Genomic DNA, 19,533 nt, shown 5'->3' on the forward strand with positions numbered 1-19,533 from the left:
CCCAGCCCAATGTCGCAAGGATCTGTATACAATTCCTGGAAACCTGAAAATGTCCCAGTTCTTCCATGGCCTGCATACTCACCAGACATGTTTGGGATGCTTTGGATCAATGTGTATGACAGCATGTTCCAGTTCCCGCCAATATCCAGCAACTTCACACAGCCCTTGAAGAGGAGTGGGACAACATTCCTCAGGCCTCAATCAACAGCCCGATCATCGACGCCTTAATTGGGGAGGACGGGATCATAGTAATGGCTGGAACGAAATGTGTAATGGTATCGAACATGGTTTCCATGTGTTTGATACCATTCCATTTACTCCATTTCAGCCATTATTATGAGCCGTCTTCCTCTCAGCAGCCTCCTGTGGAGTCATCATGCTGGGCCTCAGCGCCTGCAAGTCACTAGTCACAAGCATCACCATCTCAAATGTTTCCATGACAATGTTCCCCCTGTGGATAATCTGCATTGTAGAAAACAATCAGAGGAAGCAGAGAAATATGTGGAGAGAGGTGATTAGACCTTAACAAATAACAGCATTGAGTCCATGTAATGGTTACCACCCAAAGGCTTGTCAGGACATGGCAGAGACTCTCAACAAGATGGTCACCATCTGCCTGGCCTGCATGAACTTCTTGTCCATGGTCGTTAGAGACTTGGTGCTCTCCTCATAGAAGGTATCCTCCCACCAGGGTGCAACGTCAGTCTCCAGGAGTACCCTGCCTAGAATGGTCAGCTGTCCCATTGTGGAGTCCTCCATCACCTCCACCAGAAAGTGTGTGACTTAGCTGGACAGGTCAGGCCCCATCATCGGAGTTCGTTTCACAGTTGATGACACACCACTATTTGTGAAGACTTGGAAAGCATTCCAAATAGCAATACAGTGAAAGTACACACATTAACATGGCATCCTACTCCGCAATGTGTGACAAATACAGATTCCGAAATAAATGTCTCATGACAGCAATAATAAGTTGTGAATAAAGTTTCACTATCGTTAGTATGAAAACTAGCCAACAAAATTATCCCATCAACTACTTGATTCAAACAGAGGATGAATTAGTTGCCTAATAGTAAACTGGGTTGGTGCAGTGGTCAAAAGCCCAGAAAATTGTCAGAGACTCCAGTCACACAAGTTATAGACTGTTTTCTCTGCTACCGCACGGCAAGCAGTACCGGAGTGCCAAGTCTAGGACCAAAAGGCTCCTCAACAGCCTCTACCCCCAAGCCATAAGACTGCTGAACAATTAATAAAATCGCCAACGGGGCAATTTACATTGACCCCCCCATCCCTTTTGTACACTGCTGCTACTCGCTGTTTATTATCTATGCATAGTCACTTCACACCCAGACACTGACTCCGTACCAGTGCCCCCTGTATATAGCCTCGTTATTGATTTTCTTATTGTGTTACTTTTTATTATTACTTTATATTTTAGTCTACTTGGTAAGTATTTTCTTAACACTTCTTGAACTGCGCTGTTGGTTAAGGGCTTGTAAAGTAAGCATTTCATGGTGAAGTCTACACTTGTTGTATTCGGCGCATGTGACAAATAAAGTTTGATTTGATTTGACCACAGTGCTGAGTCGCCACTACAGTCTGGGGATCGATCCTCATAGGACGGCACACAATTGGCCCAGGGCCATCCGCGGTAGCGGAGGGTTTGGCCGATGGGGATTTCCTTGGCTCATCAGGCTCTGGCGTCTCCTTGTGACAAGGCCGGTGGCCTGCGGGCTGCTCCGGTCGTCAGTCAAACGGTGTTTCCTCCGACACATTGGTGCAGCTGACATCTGGGTTAAGCGAGCAGTGTGATAACAAGTAGGCGGCCAGGCGGGTCATGTTTCGCAGGATGTGTGACTCGTCATTCGCCTCTACCGAGCCCATTGAGGAGTTGCAGAAATGAGCCACGGGATCTAATTTGGGGAGGAAACGGGGTAAAGAAATACACTTGTGGCCATACCACCATGAACATGGCTGTTCAGGATCAGGCCTGGTTAGTACTGTGACAGGAGACCCCCTGGAAATAGCAGGTGCTGTAAGCTCAAAAAAACATTTAAATAATTTTAAAAAAGTTAACTGGTGATTTAATTAGGTGATGATTGGGGAAATAACTTTTCATCTGTTCGTGTGCACACATTTTTTTCTTGAGGCAATTTGAAGTTCCTTAACCTGAAGTCTACGCAACTTTGCCTGTGATTGGTCAATAGTACCACTCCTAGTAGCAGTGGGAACATGCACATTTTTTCACTTGAGAAATACTGCACCAAACATCTTCGCTATAAAATTGCGCAACTCCTCTGCAAAAACTTCAAAATGAACGACAGATTTCTTGATCTACTCTACACGACCAGAAGTATGTGGATACCTGCTTGTCGAACATCTCATTCCAAAATCCTGGGCATTTATATGGAGTTGGTCCCCACTTTGCTGCTATAACAGCCTCCCCTCTTCTGGGAAACCATTGCATAGTGCATAGTGCATAGTGCATAGTGCAGAAAATACACAACAGTTAAGGGGCCTTGCTTTAACAAAGTTAACCATTTTCACTGTGGTGTCCAAAACGTCTTTCAAGCTGTCAGGCATTCCTTTGGCAGCAAGAGCCTCTCGGTGGATGCTGCAGTGTACCCAAGTGGCGTCGGGAGCAACTGCTTGCACGTGCGTTACCACTCCACTATGTCTCCCTGTCATGGCTTTTGCGCCATCAGTACAGATACCAACACATCTTGACCACCAAAGTCCATTTAATGTCACAAAGCTGTCCAGTAATTTTAAGAAATCCTCTCCTGTTGTCCTGGTTTCCAGTGGTTTGCAGAAGAGAATGTATTCCTTAATTGACCCCCCATAAACGTAATGGACATATACCAGGAGCTGTGCCAGGCCCGCCACGTCTGTTGACGCCATGTCTGTTGACACATCCAGCTGTCACTGGCTTGTATGCGAAGCAATAATTGTTTCAAAACATCCCCTGCCATGTCACTGATGTGTCGTGAAACGGTGTTGTTTGATGAAGGAATTGTCTGTATAGTTTTTTTTGGCCTTTTCCCCCAGCATTGTCCCAGCTATATCCACGGCAGCAGGAGGAATTAAGTCCTCTACAATAGTATGGGGCTTGCCTGTCCTAGCCACTCGGTAGCTCACCATATAAGACGCTTCGTGCCCCTTCTTAAAGATGGTATCTGTTGCTTTTATACATGTCTTACTACTCGAAAGTCATCTTAATCCTCGCTCAAAAAACTCCCGTGCCTTAATTTTTCGAATTGGCATGTTTTGTTTCTGAATGTCTGCGCAAGAGTGAAGGTTTCATCGAGTTGTGAGATAGTACTTTTGCACATGTAACACACCGTGGCTGAGGAAAGGCACTACTCGCATCTTATTTGCTCCTCTTCGATGGTCCAACGTCCCTGTCTGTTGTTTGGTTCTTTCCCGGGTAAGGGGGCAGTAGCTCTTCGGCTGCATCAGATTCACAACTGTCAGTGTCCATGCTAGCTGGGCTAACAACAAATGTAGAATTACTGATGCTAGCGTTGGATGTGCTCGTGGAAGCAGAACAACTTGTGTCATCGACAGGTGTAGGTGCAGTACTGCTGGTAGTACCAGTACTACCAGTAGAGCTGGTATGTGTCTCTATGGACGCGGGCCTTACTTTTTTTTTAACCATTTATCTATTTCAGAGCAAACATTTGGCTACATATGGACCGTTAGTTGAATTCCTGCAAGAGAGTAGCGGTTAATGTGATTGGATGTCAATTATTTGGCTTGGCTACCTGTATTGGACATTGTGTTGTTATTTCGCTATATGGTTTAATTTTATTTTTGGCAGTGAAACGAGGCTACTCACCCAAATGTATAGCCCCGTTGGAAAATATAAATGGACTGTTTGAAAATGTGAAACATATTTTTTATGGGAATGACATTTTTATTTGGCGTACCCCTGATGGCATTGCGCGTACCCCTGGGGAGAATACCTGTCCTAGAGGAACCACTCCTTTAGAGAGCCAGAATTCCCTTTCATGTTGTATTTAACTGTCTGTGGCGTCTTACTTTAGACTGTAACCCAATAGCTGCAGTCCAGGAGGAATAAGCATTTAGTACACTAATGTTATGGTTGTACATCGTTTTGAATATATTGTGTTATTACATTGCTATTTCAATCTAGAAACTTAATAACCCATTGTAAACAACAGCTTCACAACCCAAATGTATATATGAAATTTGAAGATGCTGTTTGTGTAAGACATTGCATTACCACCACAATAATAGTGGAAATCACTGAATGTAGTCTTGTAGTATAATAGCAAACAAAACAATATCTCTTTGGTTTGCAAAATAACACATAATACTGTCGACTATGTCAGGTTACGAAAGCTATATTTCCTCCCTTTGCAACCTGCACTGTACAGAAACGTCCGGTTCTTTTTACGGTAACTTACTGGCAGCCAGTTTGGGAATAACTGCTCTAGAGTATGCATTTCCACTGCTCCAAAGTCCAATGGCGGCGAGATTTACACTACCTCAGCCGACACTTGGCATTGCGCATGATGATCTTAGGCTTGTGTGTGGCTGCTCATTCATGTCCACTTCATGAAGCTTCCGACTAACAGTTATTGTGCTGACGTTGCTTCCAGAGGTAGTCTGGAACTCGGTAGTGAGTGTTGCAACCAAGGACAGGCGATTTTTACACGCTACGCGCTTCAGCACTCAGCAGTCTCGTTCTGTGAGCTTGTGTGGCTTACCACTTTGCGGCTGAGCCGTTATTGCTCCTAGACATTTCCACAATAACAGGACTTACAGTTGACCGGGGCAGCTCTAGGAGGGAAGAGATTTGACGAATTGACTTATTGGAAAACAGGCATCCATGAAATAGCCAAATCCACTAATATGAAGGGGTGTCCACATACTTTTGTATACAGTGCATTTGGAAAGTATTCAGACCTCTTGACTTTTTCCACATTTTGTTATGTTGCAGGCTAATTCTAAAATTGATTGTATACATTTTTTGTACACAGTATACATCAATACCCCATGAAGACAAAGCGAAAACAGGTTTTTTGAAACTTGTGCACATTTATTCAAAATTAAAAACAGAAATACCTTATTTACATAAGTATTCAGACCCTTTGCTGTGAGACTCGAAATTGAACTCAGGTGGATCCTGTTTCCATTGATCTTCCTTGATGTTTTTATGACTTGATTGGAGAATGCATGTGATAAATTCAATTTATTGCACATGATTTGGAAAGGCACACACCTGTCTATATAAGGTCCCACAGTTGACAGTGCATGTCCGAGCAGAAACCAAGCCATGAGGTCGAAGGAATTGTCCGTAGAGCTCCAAGACAGGATTATGTCGAAGCACAGATCTGGGGAAAGGTACCAAAAAATGTCTGCAGCATTGAAGATCCCCAAGAACACAGTGGCCTCCATCATACTTAAATGACGGATGCCACTCATCAGTAAGTGGAAGCCCGCTTGAAGTTTGCCAAAAGGCACCTAAAGGACTGTCAGACCATGACAAACAAGATTCTCTGGTCTGATGAAACCAAGATTGTACTCTTTGTCCTGAATTCTAAGCATCACGTCTGGAGGAAACCTGGCACCATACCTACAGTGAAGCTTGATAATGGCAGCATCATGCTGTGGGGATGTTTTTCAATGGCAGGGATAGGGAGACTAGTCAGGATAGAGGGAAAGAAGAATGGAGTAAAGTACAGAGAGATCCTTGAGGAAAACCTGCTCCAAAGTGCTCAAGACCTCAGACTGGGGCAAAGGTTCACCTTCCAACAGGACAACAACCCTAAGAACACAGCCAAGACAAAGCAGAAGTGGCTTCGGGACAAGTCTCTGAATGTCCTTAAGTGGCCGATCGAACATCTTGAACCTGATCGAACACCTCTGGAGAGACCTGAAAATACCTGTGCAGAGACGCTCCCCATCAAACCTGACAGAACTTAAGAGGATCTGCAGAGAAGAATGGGAGAAACTCCCCAAATACAGGTGTGCCAAGCTTGTACCCAAGAAGACTCGAGGCTATGATCACTGCCAAAGGGACTTCAACAAAGTACTGAGTAAAGGGTCTGAATACTTATATAAATGTGATATTTAAGTTAGCAAAAACATTTTTTTTACCTGTTTTTGCTTTGTCAAAATGGGGTATTGTGTGTAGATTGATGAGGGGGAAAAAAACGATTTAATCTATTTTAGAATAAAGCTGTAACTTAACAAAATGTGGAAAAGTCAAGGGGTCTGAATACTTTCCGAATGCGCTGTGCCTTCCAAAAGTATTCATCCCCCTTGGCATTTTTCCTATTTTGTTGCATTACAACCTGTAATTTAAATATATTTTTATTGGGATTTCATGTAATGGACATACACAAAATAGTCCAAATTGGTGAAGTGAAATTAAAAAAATTACTTGTTTGTAGCTTTTTGTCCATCAAGGAAAACGCTATGTCTGGCTCAAACCCAACACCTCTCATCACCCCGAGAACATCATCGCCACAGGGAAGCATGGTGGTGGCATCATCATGCTGTGGGGATGTTTTTAATCGTCAGGGACTGGGAAACTGGTCAGAATTGAAGGAATGATGGATGGCGCTAAATACAGGGAAATTATTGAGGGAAACCTGTTTCCTGTCTTCCAGAGATTTGAGACTGGGACGGAGATTCACCTTCCAGCAGGACAATGACCCTAATTATACTGCTAAAGCAACACTTGAGTGGTTTAAGGGGAAACATTTAAATGTCTTGGAATAGCCTAGTCAAAGCCCAGACCTCAATCCAATTGAGAATCTGTCATATGACTTAAAGATTGCTGTACACCAGTAGAACACATCCAACTTGAAGAAGCTGGAGCAGTTTTGCATTGAAGAATGGGCAAAAATCCCAGTGACTAGATGTGCCAAGCTTATAGAGACATACCCCAAGAGACTTGCAGCTGTAATTGCTTCAAAAGGTGGCTCTACAAAGTATTGACTTTGTGAGGGTGAATAGTTATGCACGCTCCAGTTTTCAGTTTTTTTGTTATTTCTTGTTTGTTTCGCAATAAAAATTATTTAGCATCTTCAAAGTGGTAGGCATGTTGTGTAAATCAAATGATACAACCCCCCCAAAAATCTATTTTAATTCCAGGTTGTAATGCAACAAAATAGGAAAAATGCCAAGGGGGGTGAATACTTTCGCAAGCCACTGTAGTGTATTTTAGAATAATTCTGACTATTTTGAGGAAGTGTTTCTGATTATGTTGTTGCTACGGTGGCTCAAGAGGGACAAAGAACAACTTTTCTTTTGTCCACATAATTTTTTGATTATATATTTTGTATATCAATCATAATGTTTACATTTCTATATATAGCAGCAAAAAATATGAATTGAATTCCTTCGTTACAATAAAGCCTTGTTCATACTGGCAGTTTAAGTGATTCAAATCCAATCCTGCAGTCTGAACTGCCAAAAAGCACATATAATTGGATATTTCAAGATATATTTCAAACCATCTTCGTAGGTGGTTTGAAATCAGATACAAATCTGATTCCTATTCATGCGACTTGTCTGAACGGTAAAATCTGATTTGTAGTCAAGTTAGCAAATGACTGCTGTCTGAAAACACACAAATCCGATGTGGTCACTTGTAAATTGCTGTTTGGACAGTCAGTATTCCAAAACTGATTTGAAAAACAAAACGGATTTGAGCGTTAAGACCTGCGGTGTGAACAAGGCTAAAGAGTCCTCAATCAACCTTAGTGTAAAAGACTGTTCTACAAACCTGAACGGCGTCTTTGATCGTTTGAATGATTCATCATGTGCTATGACACTGCAATCACATTACCATATTCATGATACTGAGGACTATTTTTAGGACTAGGCTACTTCTTTCAAGGAAACGTCTTTAGCAAGATCTCACTCTGACTTTGTTAAGCAGAATGATGCAATAATTGCAGGAAGCTATGACAAATGTTTCATAAACAGCTATGGCTATTGTACAATGCCTACAAAGTATACATCGTTTTACAACTTAACCTTGAAGGCTGCCATATGTCTTACTTGTTCTGTGAAACACTTAAAACACAACAAAAAAACTTTGCAGGTGTTGCAGAAAAGAGATTTATAAAAAGCCTCACTGTGAACTCTTTCATCTCCCAGTGGAAATAATCAACTACAGTATTCCGCTCTGCCCACTTTTCCCTGTTTTCTCACCCGGTTTCTCCTCTGATGAATACAAAGCAGTTGAATAAATACTGCATTCACAGAATAGAGTTAAGAATAGGAACGTACAAAGACAGAATAAACTGCCATTTTATTAAAAGACACAGAATAAACTGCCAATTTAAAGAGTCAGTGAGGCTACAGACAGAGCACTTAATGGATCCTGTCGTGTAGAGAAGTGAGCCGAAGGAAAATAAGCACATCTATTTTGTTAAGGCATGACAAATAGAAAAAAGATGACAAGTCAAAGTTTGTTTACTGCTTTATGCTGTATCGTTAGATCGTTAGAGCATAAGACGTTATAGCAAATACATCCAGATGGACCAATTATCTGCTATAATGTGAATAATAGTCAAATAAGCCAAATTGTAACTTCTGTAAAGGGATGGGAATGCATTGTCTTTAAGTTACTCCTTAAGTCTATGGGCCCTAAACAGTCTCTTAAAAGAGTATACTGTACAAACACTGTGATTGGATACAAAAGTGTGTTAGCTCCACTCTGTTGGCATGAGTGGCTTATTTATGGTCTGATGATGACATTAGCAGATGGGACATTAGCAACTAATCATAAGAGATCAGTGAGTTAACCCTCCTGTTGTGTTCGTTTCATGCTAATTAATTCTGTGTTCCCGGTCCAAAATGACCGCCTCATTATAGCTGATTATAAATCCATAATACACATATTTTATCACCTAATGTTGTGTTAGATCTTTTTATCAACTTAACTTCTTGTGAACATTACACATTTTGAACTTCTATTTGCTATTTATGGCCTGTAGGCCTCATTGACCTGAGCTCATACAATTGGTTTGAGAGTTAAAAAAAAAGCATAATGTAAGGATTATTTTGAGTATAACAAATACTCAGATGAAACATATTGTGCGATTTATCACAGACTACTTTGTGTCAAAGTTTAACAAGGACATTTGTTTTGAAACCATTTCAAATTTTTAAATAGTGGCACAAAATAACATCTGTTGTGTTCCTACTCAAAACTGACTGGTATGATTTTATTAGTAAAGAAAGGACATAGGCCCAAAACTACACATGAAAACGTTACCATATTACAACATTTATGTCTGAACACATTAAAGAACAACAGTAACAATAACAGTATTACTAACAATAACAAAAACATAATTTTTTTTACAATCTGTCAATCAATGGTGGTTATATTTTGTGTGTTCTCATGCACATGTTGGACAATACGTGGTGGTTGTTGCATGTGCCTTACAAATATATGCACTGCATTTATGGCACATAATGCTCGTTTTGACATCTCTTGGTGCACACAGATTGCACGGCTTCCTTTTGTCTCTTCTGTCTCTGGCGATCGATGATCTTGCTTCTGGCCCTTGCATATCTCTCACCAATCCAGCCGAGGATGGTGTTCGAGGAAGGTGTTGGCACCTTTGAATGAGGGGTGCCACCATGGCTTTCCCCAACTCTTCTAGGAATAGTCTCGTCTTGAAGAATTTCCCCTGCTTCCAGCCTGGATTCACCTCCATCTACACCACAAAGGCGTTGTAGGCCGACACGTCTAAGATGTTGAAGAGTATGTGCCAGTAACCTACAAAAGTGCAACAATCAGTAAATAAAATAATGAGTACATACAAGTGATGTTTCATGTCTTGCAGAGTAAAGTGAAAACTTGCATCAAAAGCGTTGTTTTAATTTATCACATCTAAAACATATTTACATATTCAAATTGAAAGATTATTTCAATCTGTGCGGGTAGCTAGACAGGTAGGATGACTGACAGTGAAGGTGATCAGGTGGTCACGGGTCAGGTGACAGAGGAATGGATGAGACTGAGGCAGGAATTCCTTTAACCATAAAGTGGTATATTTACTGGGTAGTCTGTGCTGCATAACAAAGGAAACAGAATAACAGGTATCCAATCAAAGTCATAACATGTATCCAATCAAATTCATAAATTCACAAAGATCAAATCATAACAATCATTCATTATTAACATAATTACGGAATTCAGCAAACCAGTTCATTAAGAAGTCAATAGGATTCATCCTTGAGTCATTTAGGCTCGTAACTATTTATCATAATCATGCGAAGAATAATACAAACGGTGATCGATTATTCAATCTATAATCCCCTTTAGTTTGATATCAGAATCGATCAGTTCAGCAAACAATGACGTTTCATATTTCAAGTGTCTTCATGTGTACATGTAATTTCATTACATATTAACCATATATCGATGGCATAATTGGCCTGTGATGATCCGTAGGGCCGTGATCATTGACCATTCACATTACACAATAGGTCTGAAGCGTACGCTCCAAGCCATGCTCCGCGGCAATAACTGATGGCCCACTCTGCCGATCGCAACAGATAGTTCAGATGAAAGGTAACAGATTCGGTGGACTTACTTGAATTCATGGACACACAGAACTTCTGGATTAGACGGAGTTAAGGGCTATGGCGATTTCCTCCTTTTATGGAGTTGAGATCTATCGGACATTGCCACCTGACCTAATTAAAGCGCCCCTGGCCCAGCTGAGCAAGTGTCCATGAAATAAAGGATTCTTCCACCAACTCCATGGGCCTTTTCTACAGCCACCCCGGAAATGTGTTAATTTCCACACTCCTCAAAAATGCTAATTTCTCCCCGTCCTCTGTCATCTCAGGGAGAGGAATTAGTCAGGCAACTGGCCGGATATATGTCCGGTTCTTTACCTGGATCTCCACTGATCTAACACGACCATCGGTCCCAGGCATGGTCTTAGTGATACGGCCCACCGACCAGGAGGCTCAAGGCAGCTGAGGGTCCACTGTCATTACTACTTGGCCAGTTTCCAGACTGGCCATTTCTCTACGCCATTTCCCTCTGTGCTGTAGGCTTGGTAGGTAATCCCGAATGAATCGGGCCCAGAAATGGTCAGCCAAGATCTGGCTGTGTCGCCACCGGCGACTGCCAACGAGGTTGGTATCAGCATACATGGCTTGAGGAAGTTACGCATCTCGGCGTCCCATCAAGAGCATATTCGGTGTAACCGGATTGGGGTCAGCGATGTCTGCAGAGAGATATCCCAAGGGTTTGGAGTTCAGTATCCTTTCCACCTCTATCAGGACGGTCCGCAAGACAGCTTCACTGACAGTTTGGTCCCCCAGGACGACTCGTAAGGCCATCTTTACAGATTTGATCCTTGCTCCCATGTTCCTCCAAAATGAGGAGCTCCTGGAGGGTTGACTTTGAATGAGATTTGTTGGTCCATCAGATGATCCTGGAGGCTGGGTTCCATGGCTTGGAAGGCTTCCTCCAACCTGGCTTCTCCTGCCGTGAAGTTTGTGCCCCTGTCAGCCAGGATCTCGTAGGGTTTCCCCCGTCGGGAGATAAACCGCCGTAGGGCCATGAGGAAGGCTTCAGTATCCAAACTCTCCAGTAGGTCCAGGTGGACACATCTAGTTGTCAAACACTTGAATAGAATGCCCCAGCGCTTTTCCACTCGACAACCTAGCTTGATCGTCAAGGGGCCAAAGCAATCTACTCCTGTTGACCAGAAGGATGGTTTGAGGAGGTGCAAGCGAGCAGCGGGTAAATCTGCCATTTTGGGCACAGTGGCTCCGGCCCGCCATCGCTGACATTCCACGCAGGTGTATTGGTGCTTACGAATGGCTCCTCGTTCTCCAAGTATCCAGTACTTCCACCTCATCTCCCCATAGACTCTCTCTGGCCCTGGGTGGAGAAGCCTCTCATCATAACTCTTGTTGAGGAGGCTGGTAATAGCGTGTCTGGAGTCAAGGATAATTGGGTGGATAGCATCGGGATCCAAGACTTCTGCTTGGCGCAGCCTCCCTCCGCCTCTGATCACTCTGAGGATTTGGTTATATTCTGGGGCAAGAGAGAGAAGACGGCTGACCTTAGCCACTTCCCTACCGGCTTTCAGAGCTTTTAGCTCCTCAGGGAAGCTAACTGCTTGAGTATGCTGGAGGAGTAGTGTCTCTGCCGCGAGGGAGGTGGGTATGGAAGCCACCCCATCTGAGATCTGGTTTGTGGCGGCGATCAGATCCGGCATGTGTTTGGGATTTTGCTACGTCAGTGAGAGCTGTTGTTGGTTCTGTAGAGATGCTGTGTTATTGGGCGGACTTCCTTAACTCATGAGCTTCAGGTGGTTGCGGAGGGGCCACACGCCTGGGGGCTGTCGGCCACTCGGTCTTTGGTTGGGACAAGAATGGTGATCCCAAGCTCCAGCGATGGGGTTGAGCCAGTTCCTCAAGGGTTTTACCACGAGTAACGTCATCGGCAGGATTGTTTACACTGTCAACATACCTCCAGTTCTGGACTTCTGTTAGGTCTTGGATTTCCGCAATGCAAGTTCCGACGAACACCTTATACCTGCAGGACTCCGACTTGTGGTCGAATCACTCCAGTAGATGACCCTTTGGATTGGCAAGTTGAGCTCGGCTCGCAAGGTAAAGGCCAACTGGGCTCCGGAAAGGGCAGCACTGAGTTCCAGCCTAGGCATTGACAACTGCTTCTTGGGTGCGACCCTGGACCTGGCCATGACAATGGAGACATGGGTGTGGCCTGCCTTATCCTCCACTCTTAGATAGGATACCGCCCCATAAGCTTGCTCCGAAGCGTCACAGAACACATGCAGTTCCAGACACGATCCCACTTGGTCAGCACAGGGTGGTACATAACATCTTGGCATTTGGACTTCAGAGAGCTCCAATAACTCTGTTTCCCAACAGATCCATTGTTCCACTAGGTCAACTGTGTGGATCGGTTCATCCCAGGCCCTTTTGGTCTGCCACAGGTCCTGGACTAAGACTTTGGCCCGGGTTGTGTATGGCAGGATATACCCATGGGGATCGTATTGGTTGGCCAGGGTCCGATAGATGGAACGCAGAGTGGGGGTTTCGGTACTCAGGGCTGAGCGGTGCTTGTACCCCAGGGTATCCGGTATGCAGCTCCATCTCAGTCCTAGAGAGGGTTCTTGTGGGTTAGCACCAGACTGCGATAGCCATAGTTCACTGCTACTGGACCTGGCTGGTGGCGGGAGGTGCTGGATAACCTCCGCTCTGTTACTCGCCCACTGTCGGACCTCAAATCCCCCGTTGGACAGGAGATTCCGTACTTTATCAAGGAGTGCTTTCGCTTCAGCCGTGGATGGGACGCTCAGTAAGCAGTTAGCCACATAGAAGGCATGTTCCACTGAATGCAATACTTCTGGGTCACTGTCTGGGTGCTCCCGTGCGTGTCTCTGCAGAGCGTATATGGCACAGCAAGGACTACAGGTGGTGCCAAATGGGAGTACTTGCCATTCATAGATTGTGGGCTCTGCGTCTCGTTCCATATCTCGCCCTATGCACCGGAGCAGTGTGGTGTCGGAAGGCAGCAGACGAATCTGATGAAACATGGCTTTGATGTCTCCACTGATGGCTGTGGAGTGCTGCCGGAACCGGAGAAGGACAACGTGCAAGGAAGGACCTAAGGTTGGTCCGGGGAGTAGACAGTCATTCAGGCTGCAGCTTGGAATGAACAGTTGAAGACAAGTCGGTACTTCCCACCGTGTTGCTGGATAACATGGCGAGGGATATACCAGGATTCGCTGAGTGGGTTTCCCTCTTCATGAGCTGTCACTTTGGTGACATAGCCTGCCTTCACAAGGTTATGAATCTCTTGGTTATGAACTTCAGCAAGCTCAGGATTATTCACCATGCATCGCTCCGTTCCACGCAGTAGTGGGAGTAAAGCCCGTGTCGAGGTTGCCAGAGGAGGAAGGTTGGGGACCCGTAGCAGTGGGGTTGCGTACCTCTGAACGCCATCCATTTCAAATGGTGGTGGTGCGCTTTTCCATGAAGTCTAATGTATAGGAGTCATGTTTCGAGCGTGTGACTTCCTGTCGCTTCCGGTTGGAGAAGGTGTCCATCATCCAGAGCATCTCCACATTTCGAAGGAGGTCAGTGGCTGGACAGGAGGATGGAGCTAGATTGCTTCTGGTGAAGAGGACTTGCTATGACTGTACAGCTTGGGTGGAGAGAAGTAGATGGGCTGGACCTTGCACAGCCCAACCCAAGGATGTATGGACAGCAACGGGCCCTCCTTCTGGTCCAGCTCGTATAGGCTCAGTCGGGGTGACGAGATGTGGGTGGTCTGACGCAATCAGGATGAGTGGCGCAGCCCTGGCCAGGTTAGGAAGAGGCAATCCTCGGAGATGAGGATATTGTTTCTGTAGAACACTTACCGGGCAGGAGTGCTCTGCGAGATTCAGGCCATCAGCTGTGAAGGCATTGGTGATGTTATAGGCCACGTCCCTGTTTCACAGCAGAGCCCTTCACTTGGATAACATCATGTCGCACCATTCTGAGATGAAGGGTCTCGGGGGTCCCCTCCAGGTTAAGCTGACAGGTGGCCGCTGGGAGAATGATTGTTCTTTCAGACCCATCATCTAGAACGGCAAATGTATCAATGCCTCTCCCTTCACCTTGCAGAATAACCTTGACCACCTTCAACATGACCCGTGGAGACCGATTCATCTGGTCAAGGTAGAGCTCCTTTGCAGCTCCTACCATGAGCATACTCTGCTCCTTCTGTGCTTGGGGAATTACATCATGCAACACTGTGAGATGGATTTCCTTACAGCAATTGCAGGGTTTCCTCAATGTGCAGGTCTCCACCTTATGGCTACGGGCACACTTGTAGCATCGCTCGCCTGAAGTGATCCAGGCCTTCAATTGAGGTTGAGTAAGCTTCTTTACCCTGGGGCATGAGCCAAGGAAGTGCCCCTTACTCTTGCAATAGGGGCAGTAAGGCTGGAATTTGATGTTCTTGCTCTTGAGAGAGGTCTTCTTCACGGGTTCCTCCCCAGTTTCACTATTTAAGTACATGGTAGTGGAATTTGTCCTTTTCTGTCCCTCCTGGCGTTCAAACTCCTTCCTTCCCCCAGAGGCTATGGTTGAGATTGTGGCCTGGTGAGCGATGCTCTTCGCCCTCGCCTCCACCTGCAACCATGCGGCCAGGTCTCCGAGGGCATAGGTGCTTCTCGAGCCCTCTTTCAGGATGGCCTTCTTCAAACAATGTTCAATGAAACTGTCTCTCAGGTAGTCTGGAAGCTTGCTAAGAAGCCTGTTCATGTGGGAGCCACATTTCAGCTCGTTCCTGTCTTCTCCTTCAACGGATTGGAGCATTTATGTCAGCGATTGAACAGCGAGGGAGAACTTTTGGAAGGCAGTATGGTCTCCCATTTTAATTGGAGACGTGTTCAGGATGTTGTTTTGTTCATTCTGGACTAGCTGGCGTGGCTCACCATATCTCACTTTCAGTGCCTGGAGAGTGTATGGTGTGGTGTTGCGGAGTGCATAAAGGATTGGGCCAGCATGTATGCACTGGGAAAGCGCAAGTGATCCATCAGTACTTGGTACTTGTAGCATTCTGACAGATGACTGTGAATATCCAGTAGGCTCTCCAATGCCATTTCCAAAAACACAAATTCACTCTCCTTTCCGCTCTCAAAGTATGGCAGTTTGAGGTCTGGGAATTCCATAGGCTGAGGTTACTAGCAGTTTCATAATGTTGGCTCCCTCTTCTGGTTGCATGAAGGATAATCCCGGGACTGCTGATGAGCTCACTGTGGCCTCATTGGGCCTGTCCCCTACTGTCCCAGACCCTCCATTGGTGGCAGCCGGAATTGAGTGAGAGCCCTTCCACCTGTTTGATGACTGGCCTGGCCCAGGCCCTTAACAAGAGGAACGATTTGCCTTGGTTGGTAATTGGCGGAAAGGTCGAAGGAGTGATACTTTGTCTAGATGAAGGAGGAATGCTAACTTGTGTCACTGGCATAGAGGGCATTGGCGGAGTGGCCTGTCCCCCGTGCTCCGTGTTGGCTGTTGACCTCGGAGCCTCCGGGGACTGTGTGCCATGCTGTACCAGAGGAGCAGATTGGGAAAGAAAGGCAGACAGGTCAGGTCCATGTGGAGGGGTGGTCAGGTCAACTCCTTGTTCGTTCTTCTCCAGGAAGGATAAGACCATCCGTGCCTCCTCCAATTCCCTTCTTGGCAATGAATTCCAGTTCCTGTAGATCTCTTCGGACCTGAACATCCAATAGGTGACATCGTTCGTCAGCCTGTATCCAATCAAATTCATAATCACAAAGATCAAATCATAACAATCATTCATTATTAACATAATTAGGGAATTCAGCAATCCAGTTCATTAAGACGTCAATAGAAATCATCATTGAGTCATTTAATCATGAGAAGAATAATACAAACAGTGATCGGTTATTCAATCTATAATCCCCTTTAGTTTGATATCAGAATCGATCAGTTCAGCAAACAATGACGTTTCATATTTCACCCTTTCAAGTGTCTTCATGTATACATGTAATTTCATTACATATTAACCATATATCGATGGCATAATTGGCCTGTGATGATCCGTAGGGCCGTGATCATTGACCATTCACATTACACAATAGGTCTGAAGCGTACGCTCCAAGCCATGCTCCACGGCAATAACTGATGGCCCACTCTGCCGATCGCAACAGATAGTTCAGATGAAAGGTAACAGATTCGGTGGACTTACTTGGATTCATGGACACACAGAACTTCTGGATTAGACGGAGTTAAGGAAGAGAAAGCAGCGAGATTGGGCTATGGCGATTTCCTCCTTTTATGGAGTTGAGATCTGTCGGACATTTCCACCTGACCTAATTAAAGCGCCCCTGGCCCAGCTGAGCAAGTGGCCATGAAATAAAGGATTCTTCCACCAACTCCATGGGCCTTTTCTACACCAATGAATATAATTGACTCCATATTGTTCACAAATTCAATGAGCATTTCACCAAACAACAACATGTCTTATTTTTTGTGGTGCAGATAAAACAATCTGGTAATAGAAAAAAAGTACTTGAGACTTCAAAGATAAAAAGTAACATACCTTGTCAAGGTTTTCAACTCCCCCTTTGTTCCGGTTGTAATCCAGGACAGCGTTGAGCTTCTTGTCCTCCCTGGTACTCATAGCGGCACCCCTGTGCAGAGTTGTCATCCGGAGCACATTCTTATTTTTCTTCGTGCAGTAGGACACAAGAGTGTGTGTATCGGTGAAGGCAAATCTAGAGGAAAAACGATCCCTGTCTTTGGTAGTGAGTAAGGCAGGAGGCAACTCAGGCTTGTTCCTTCTGACCGTCCCCACCATGGTCAAATTGTCACATGTTATGTTGTGCCCCTGGAGACCTGCAGTCATTTCCAGTTCCCCTGGTTCCTTTCGGGAACACCGTCAGCAGGTTTCCTCGTGTAAACCTGCATGTTCCAGGTATAACTTGTTCTGGCATCACATGCTGCCCATATCTTTATTCCATATTTAGACAGTTTGCTTGGCGTGTACTGTTTGAATGGGCGGCGTCCCCTAAAAGCGACCAGACACTCATCCACTGTGATGTCTGGACTTGGGTTATAGATAAATGGCATGCACTCCACCCACTTGTGCCAAACCTCTCTGATAGCTGCCAGCTTGTCTTGTTGACGGCGGCCTGGTCTTGTATCACGGTTGTTGAAGCGAATCACCTGTGACAACACGTGAAATGTCTGGAGTGACATAGTGGCACGAAAAATTGCCCGACCAGACTCTGCATCCCATAAACTGGTGGTAGATTTGTTTCTGGATCTGTATACACCAGCCAAAATCAAGAGGCCCACGTATGCTTGGACGTCTGTCCGGTCTACCTCTTTCCAGTTGTCTTTGTAAACGCGTCTCCCCTCCAAGGTGGTCATGTTGATCACTATAGTTTTGATTGACTCTGTCAGGAACAGTTCGAAGCAGGATTTTATGTCATCAACCCGGGATATGGTGTATCTCGTTGGCCTGGGATCATCCTGATAACATTTTGAGCCGACAGCCGACCTCTCCTCTCAGGTGGGGATGAAGACCAGGACATATTCCCATTCTTTGACCGGAATGTAACAACAACCTCAACAGGGCCCTCTTCCTTATCACTGGATTGTTCCACATCGGTTGTCTCTTGGTCTGGATCATATTCTGTGTTGTCTTCAACTTCTGACACTTCCTCCTCTAATGCATCTTCACTGTCAGTTTCCTGGCCTCTCTCCTCCTCACCAGTGTCATGATCAAAGATATGATCAAGAGCCTCACATGCAGTATATCGTTTGATCATTGTGCTGCCACAGAATGAATTGTGAGCAAGGACTCAAAAAAGCTTTATATACCAGAGCTGCGAGAAAAGTTCTATATGTTATTGAAACAATGTTTCGATTGTTTGTGAGAATGCCAACAGGTGTGCTTCCCGTGGGGGAAAGATTCTATTTGGGAAAGGTTCCCGTGGGGGTTGCCATGGAAGCCAAGAAGGGGAGTGAGAGTGTTCAGTGTTGTTCAGAGTGTTCAGATGCACTGTGTGGACAAAGTCATGGAAATTTATGACAATCAGATTAAATGAACTACATTTTTCAGAGAGAAAACTTGTAAATCGGTCCAATTCGACCGGAACACAACAAGAGGGTTTTAAGACTCAAGAGTACAGCCATGCACTCTCAATGAGAGGCAAAGCAGGAGAGATGCAATGCACGTTTCCAAGGAAACGAGACATTACAATGCACTGGGAATATCTCATCACCCTAATGTTAGTTTAGATAATTGTGGTGTGTTTTAAAAAATAAAATAAAAATGTTCAAGTTTTACTAAATGTACATTAATGTAAGTACAAAGATTTTACCATATCCCTCCCTCCCTCCACACAACACATAAACCCAAGCCCCCTAGTCCGTTCCCTACCTCTCCGCCCTACCTCAGTCCACCCACCTCGATTCTCTCCCAACCACCCACCCCCAACCCCGTCCTAGCCACCCACCCTGATCACCCCATATAGCCAACCCACCCCACACCCTCCCTCAATTTGGTCCTAGAAAACAAAAATTCTACAGAGATATCACAACAAATAAACAAGCAAAGATACAGGGGGAAAAAATATACAAACAACTCAATACAGATTCAAAATACAAAAACAGAAAGAAATAAATGATCAGTAAACAAACTTGCTTGGACTGGATAGCATTATATTGATGACTGTACCTATTATGTAATGACTACTGGTAACACCTACTGGGAAACCTTAAAGCATCTCATCAGAGGGAAGCCTCTGCAAGCCATTAAAGTATGATATAAATGGTTGCCATTTTATAACCAATGTATCATCGGAACCTCCATCGGAATACTTATTTTTCTCAAGCATTAGTAAGAACATTACATTGTTGAGCCATTGAGAAGTAGAGGGGTGCTGAGGAGACTTCCACTGGGAAGAATTCTACGTCGAGCTAATAAGGATGTACAAGTAACAATATGGGCATGTTTGG

The 19,533-nt window shown here is 44.7% G+C and overlaps 1 protein-coding gene and 1 pseudogene across 1 annotated transcript in view; one reads left to right on the top strand and one right to left on the bottom strand.

Annotated features, from left to right (window-relative positions):
* Positions 1-19,533, top strand: part of LOC139532141 (low-density lipoprotein receptor-related protein 1B-like) — a 208,340-nt gene that overhangs the window by 46,339 nt on the left and 142,468 nt on the right. The window lies entirely within an intron of this gene.
* LOC139531404 (piggyBac transposable element-derived protein 4-like) lies at positions 1,747-18,341 on the bottom strand (annotated as a pseudogene).

This window comes from Salvelinus alpinus, chromosome 10 (assembly GCF_045679555.1).
Source record: "Salvelinus alpinus chromosome 10, SLU_Salpinus.1, whole genome shotgun sequence".
NCBI lineage: Eukaryota > Metazoa > Chordata > Actinopteri > Salmoniformes > Salmonidae > Salvelinus > Salvelinus alpinus.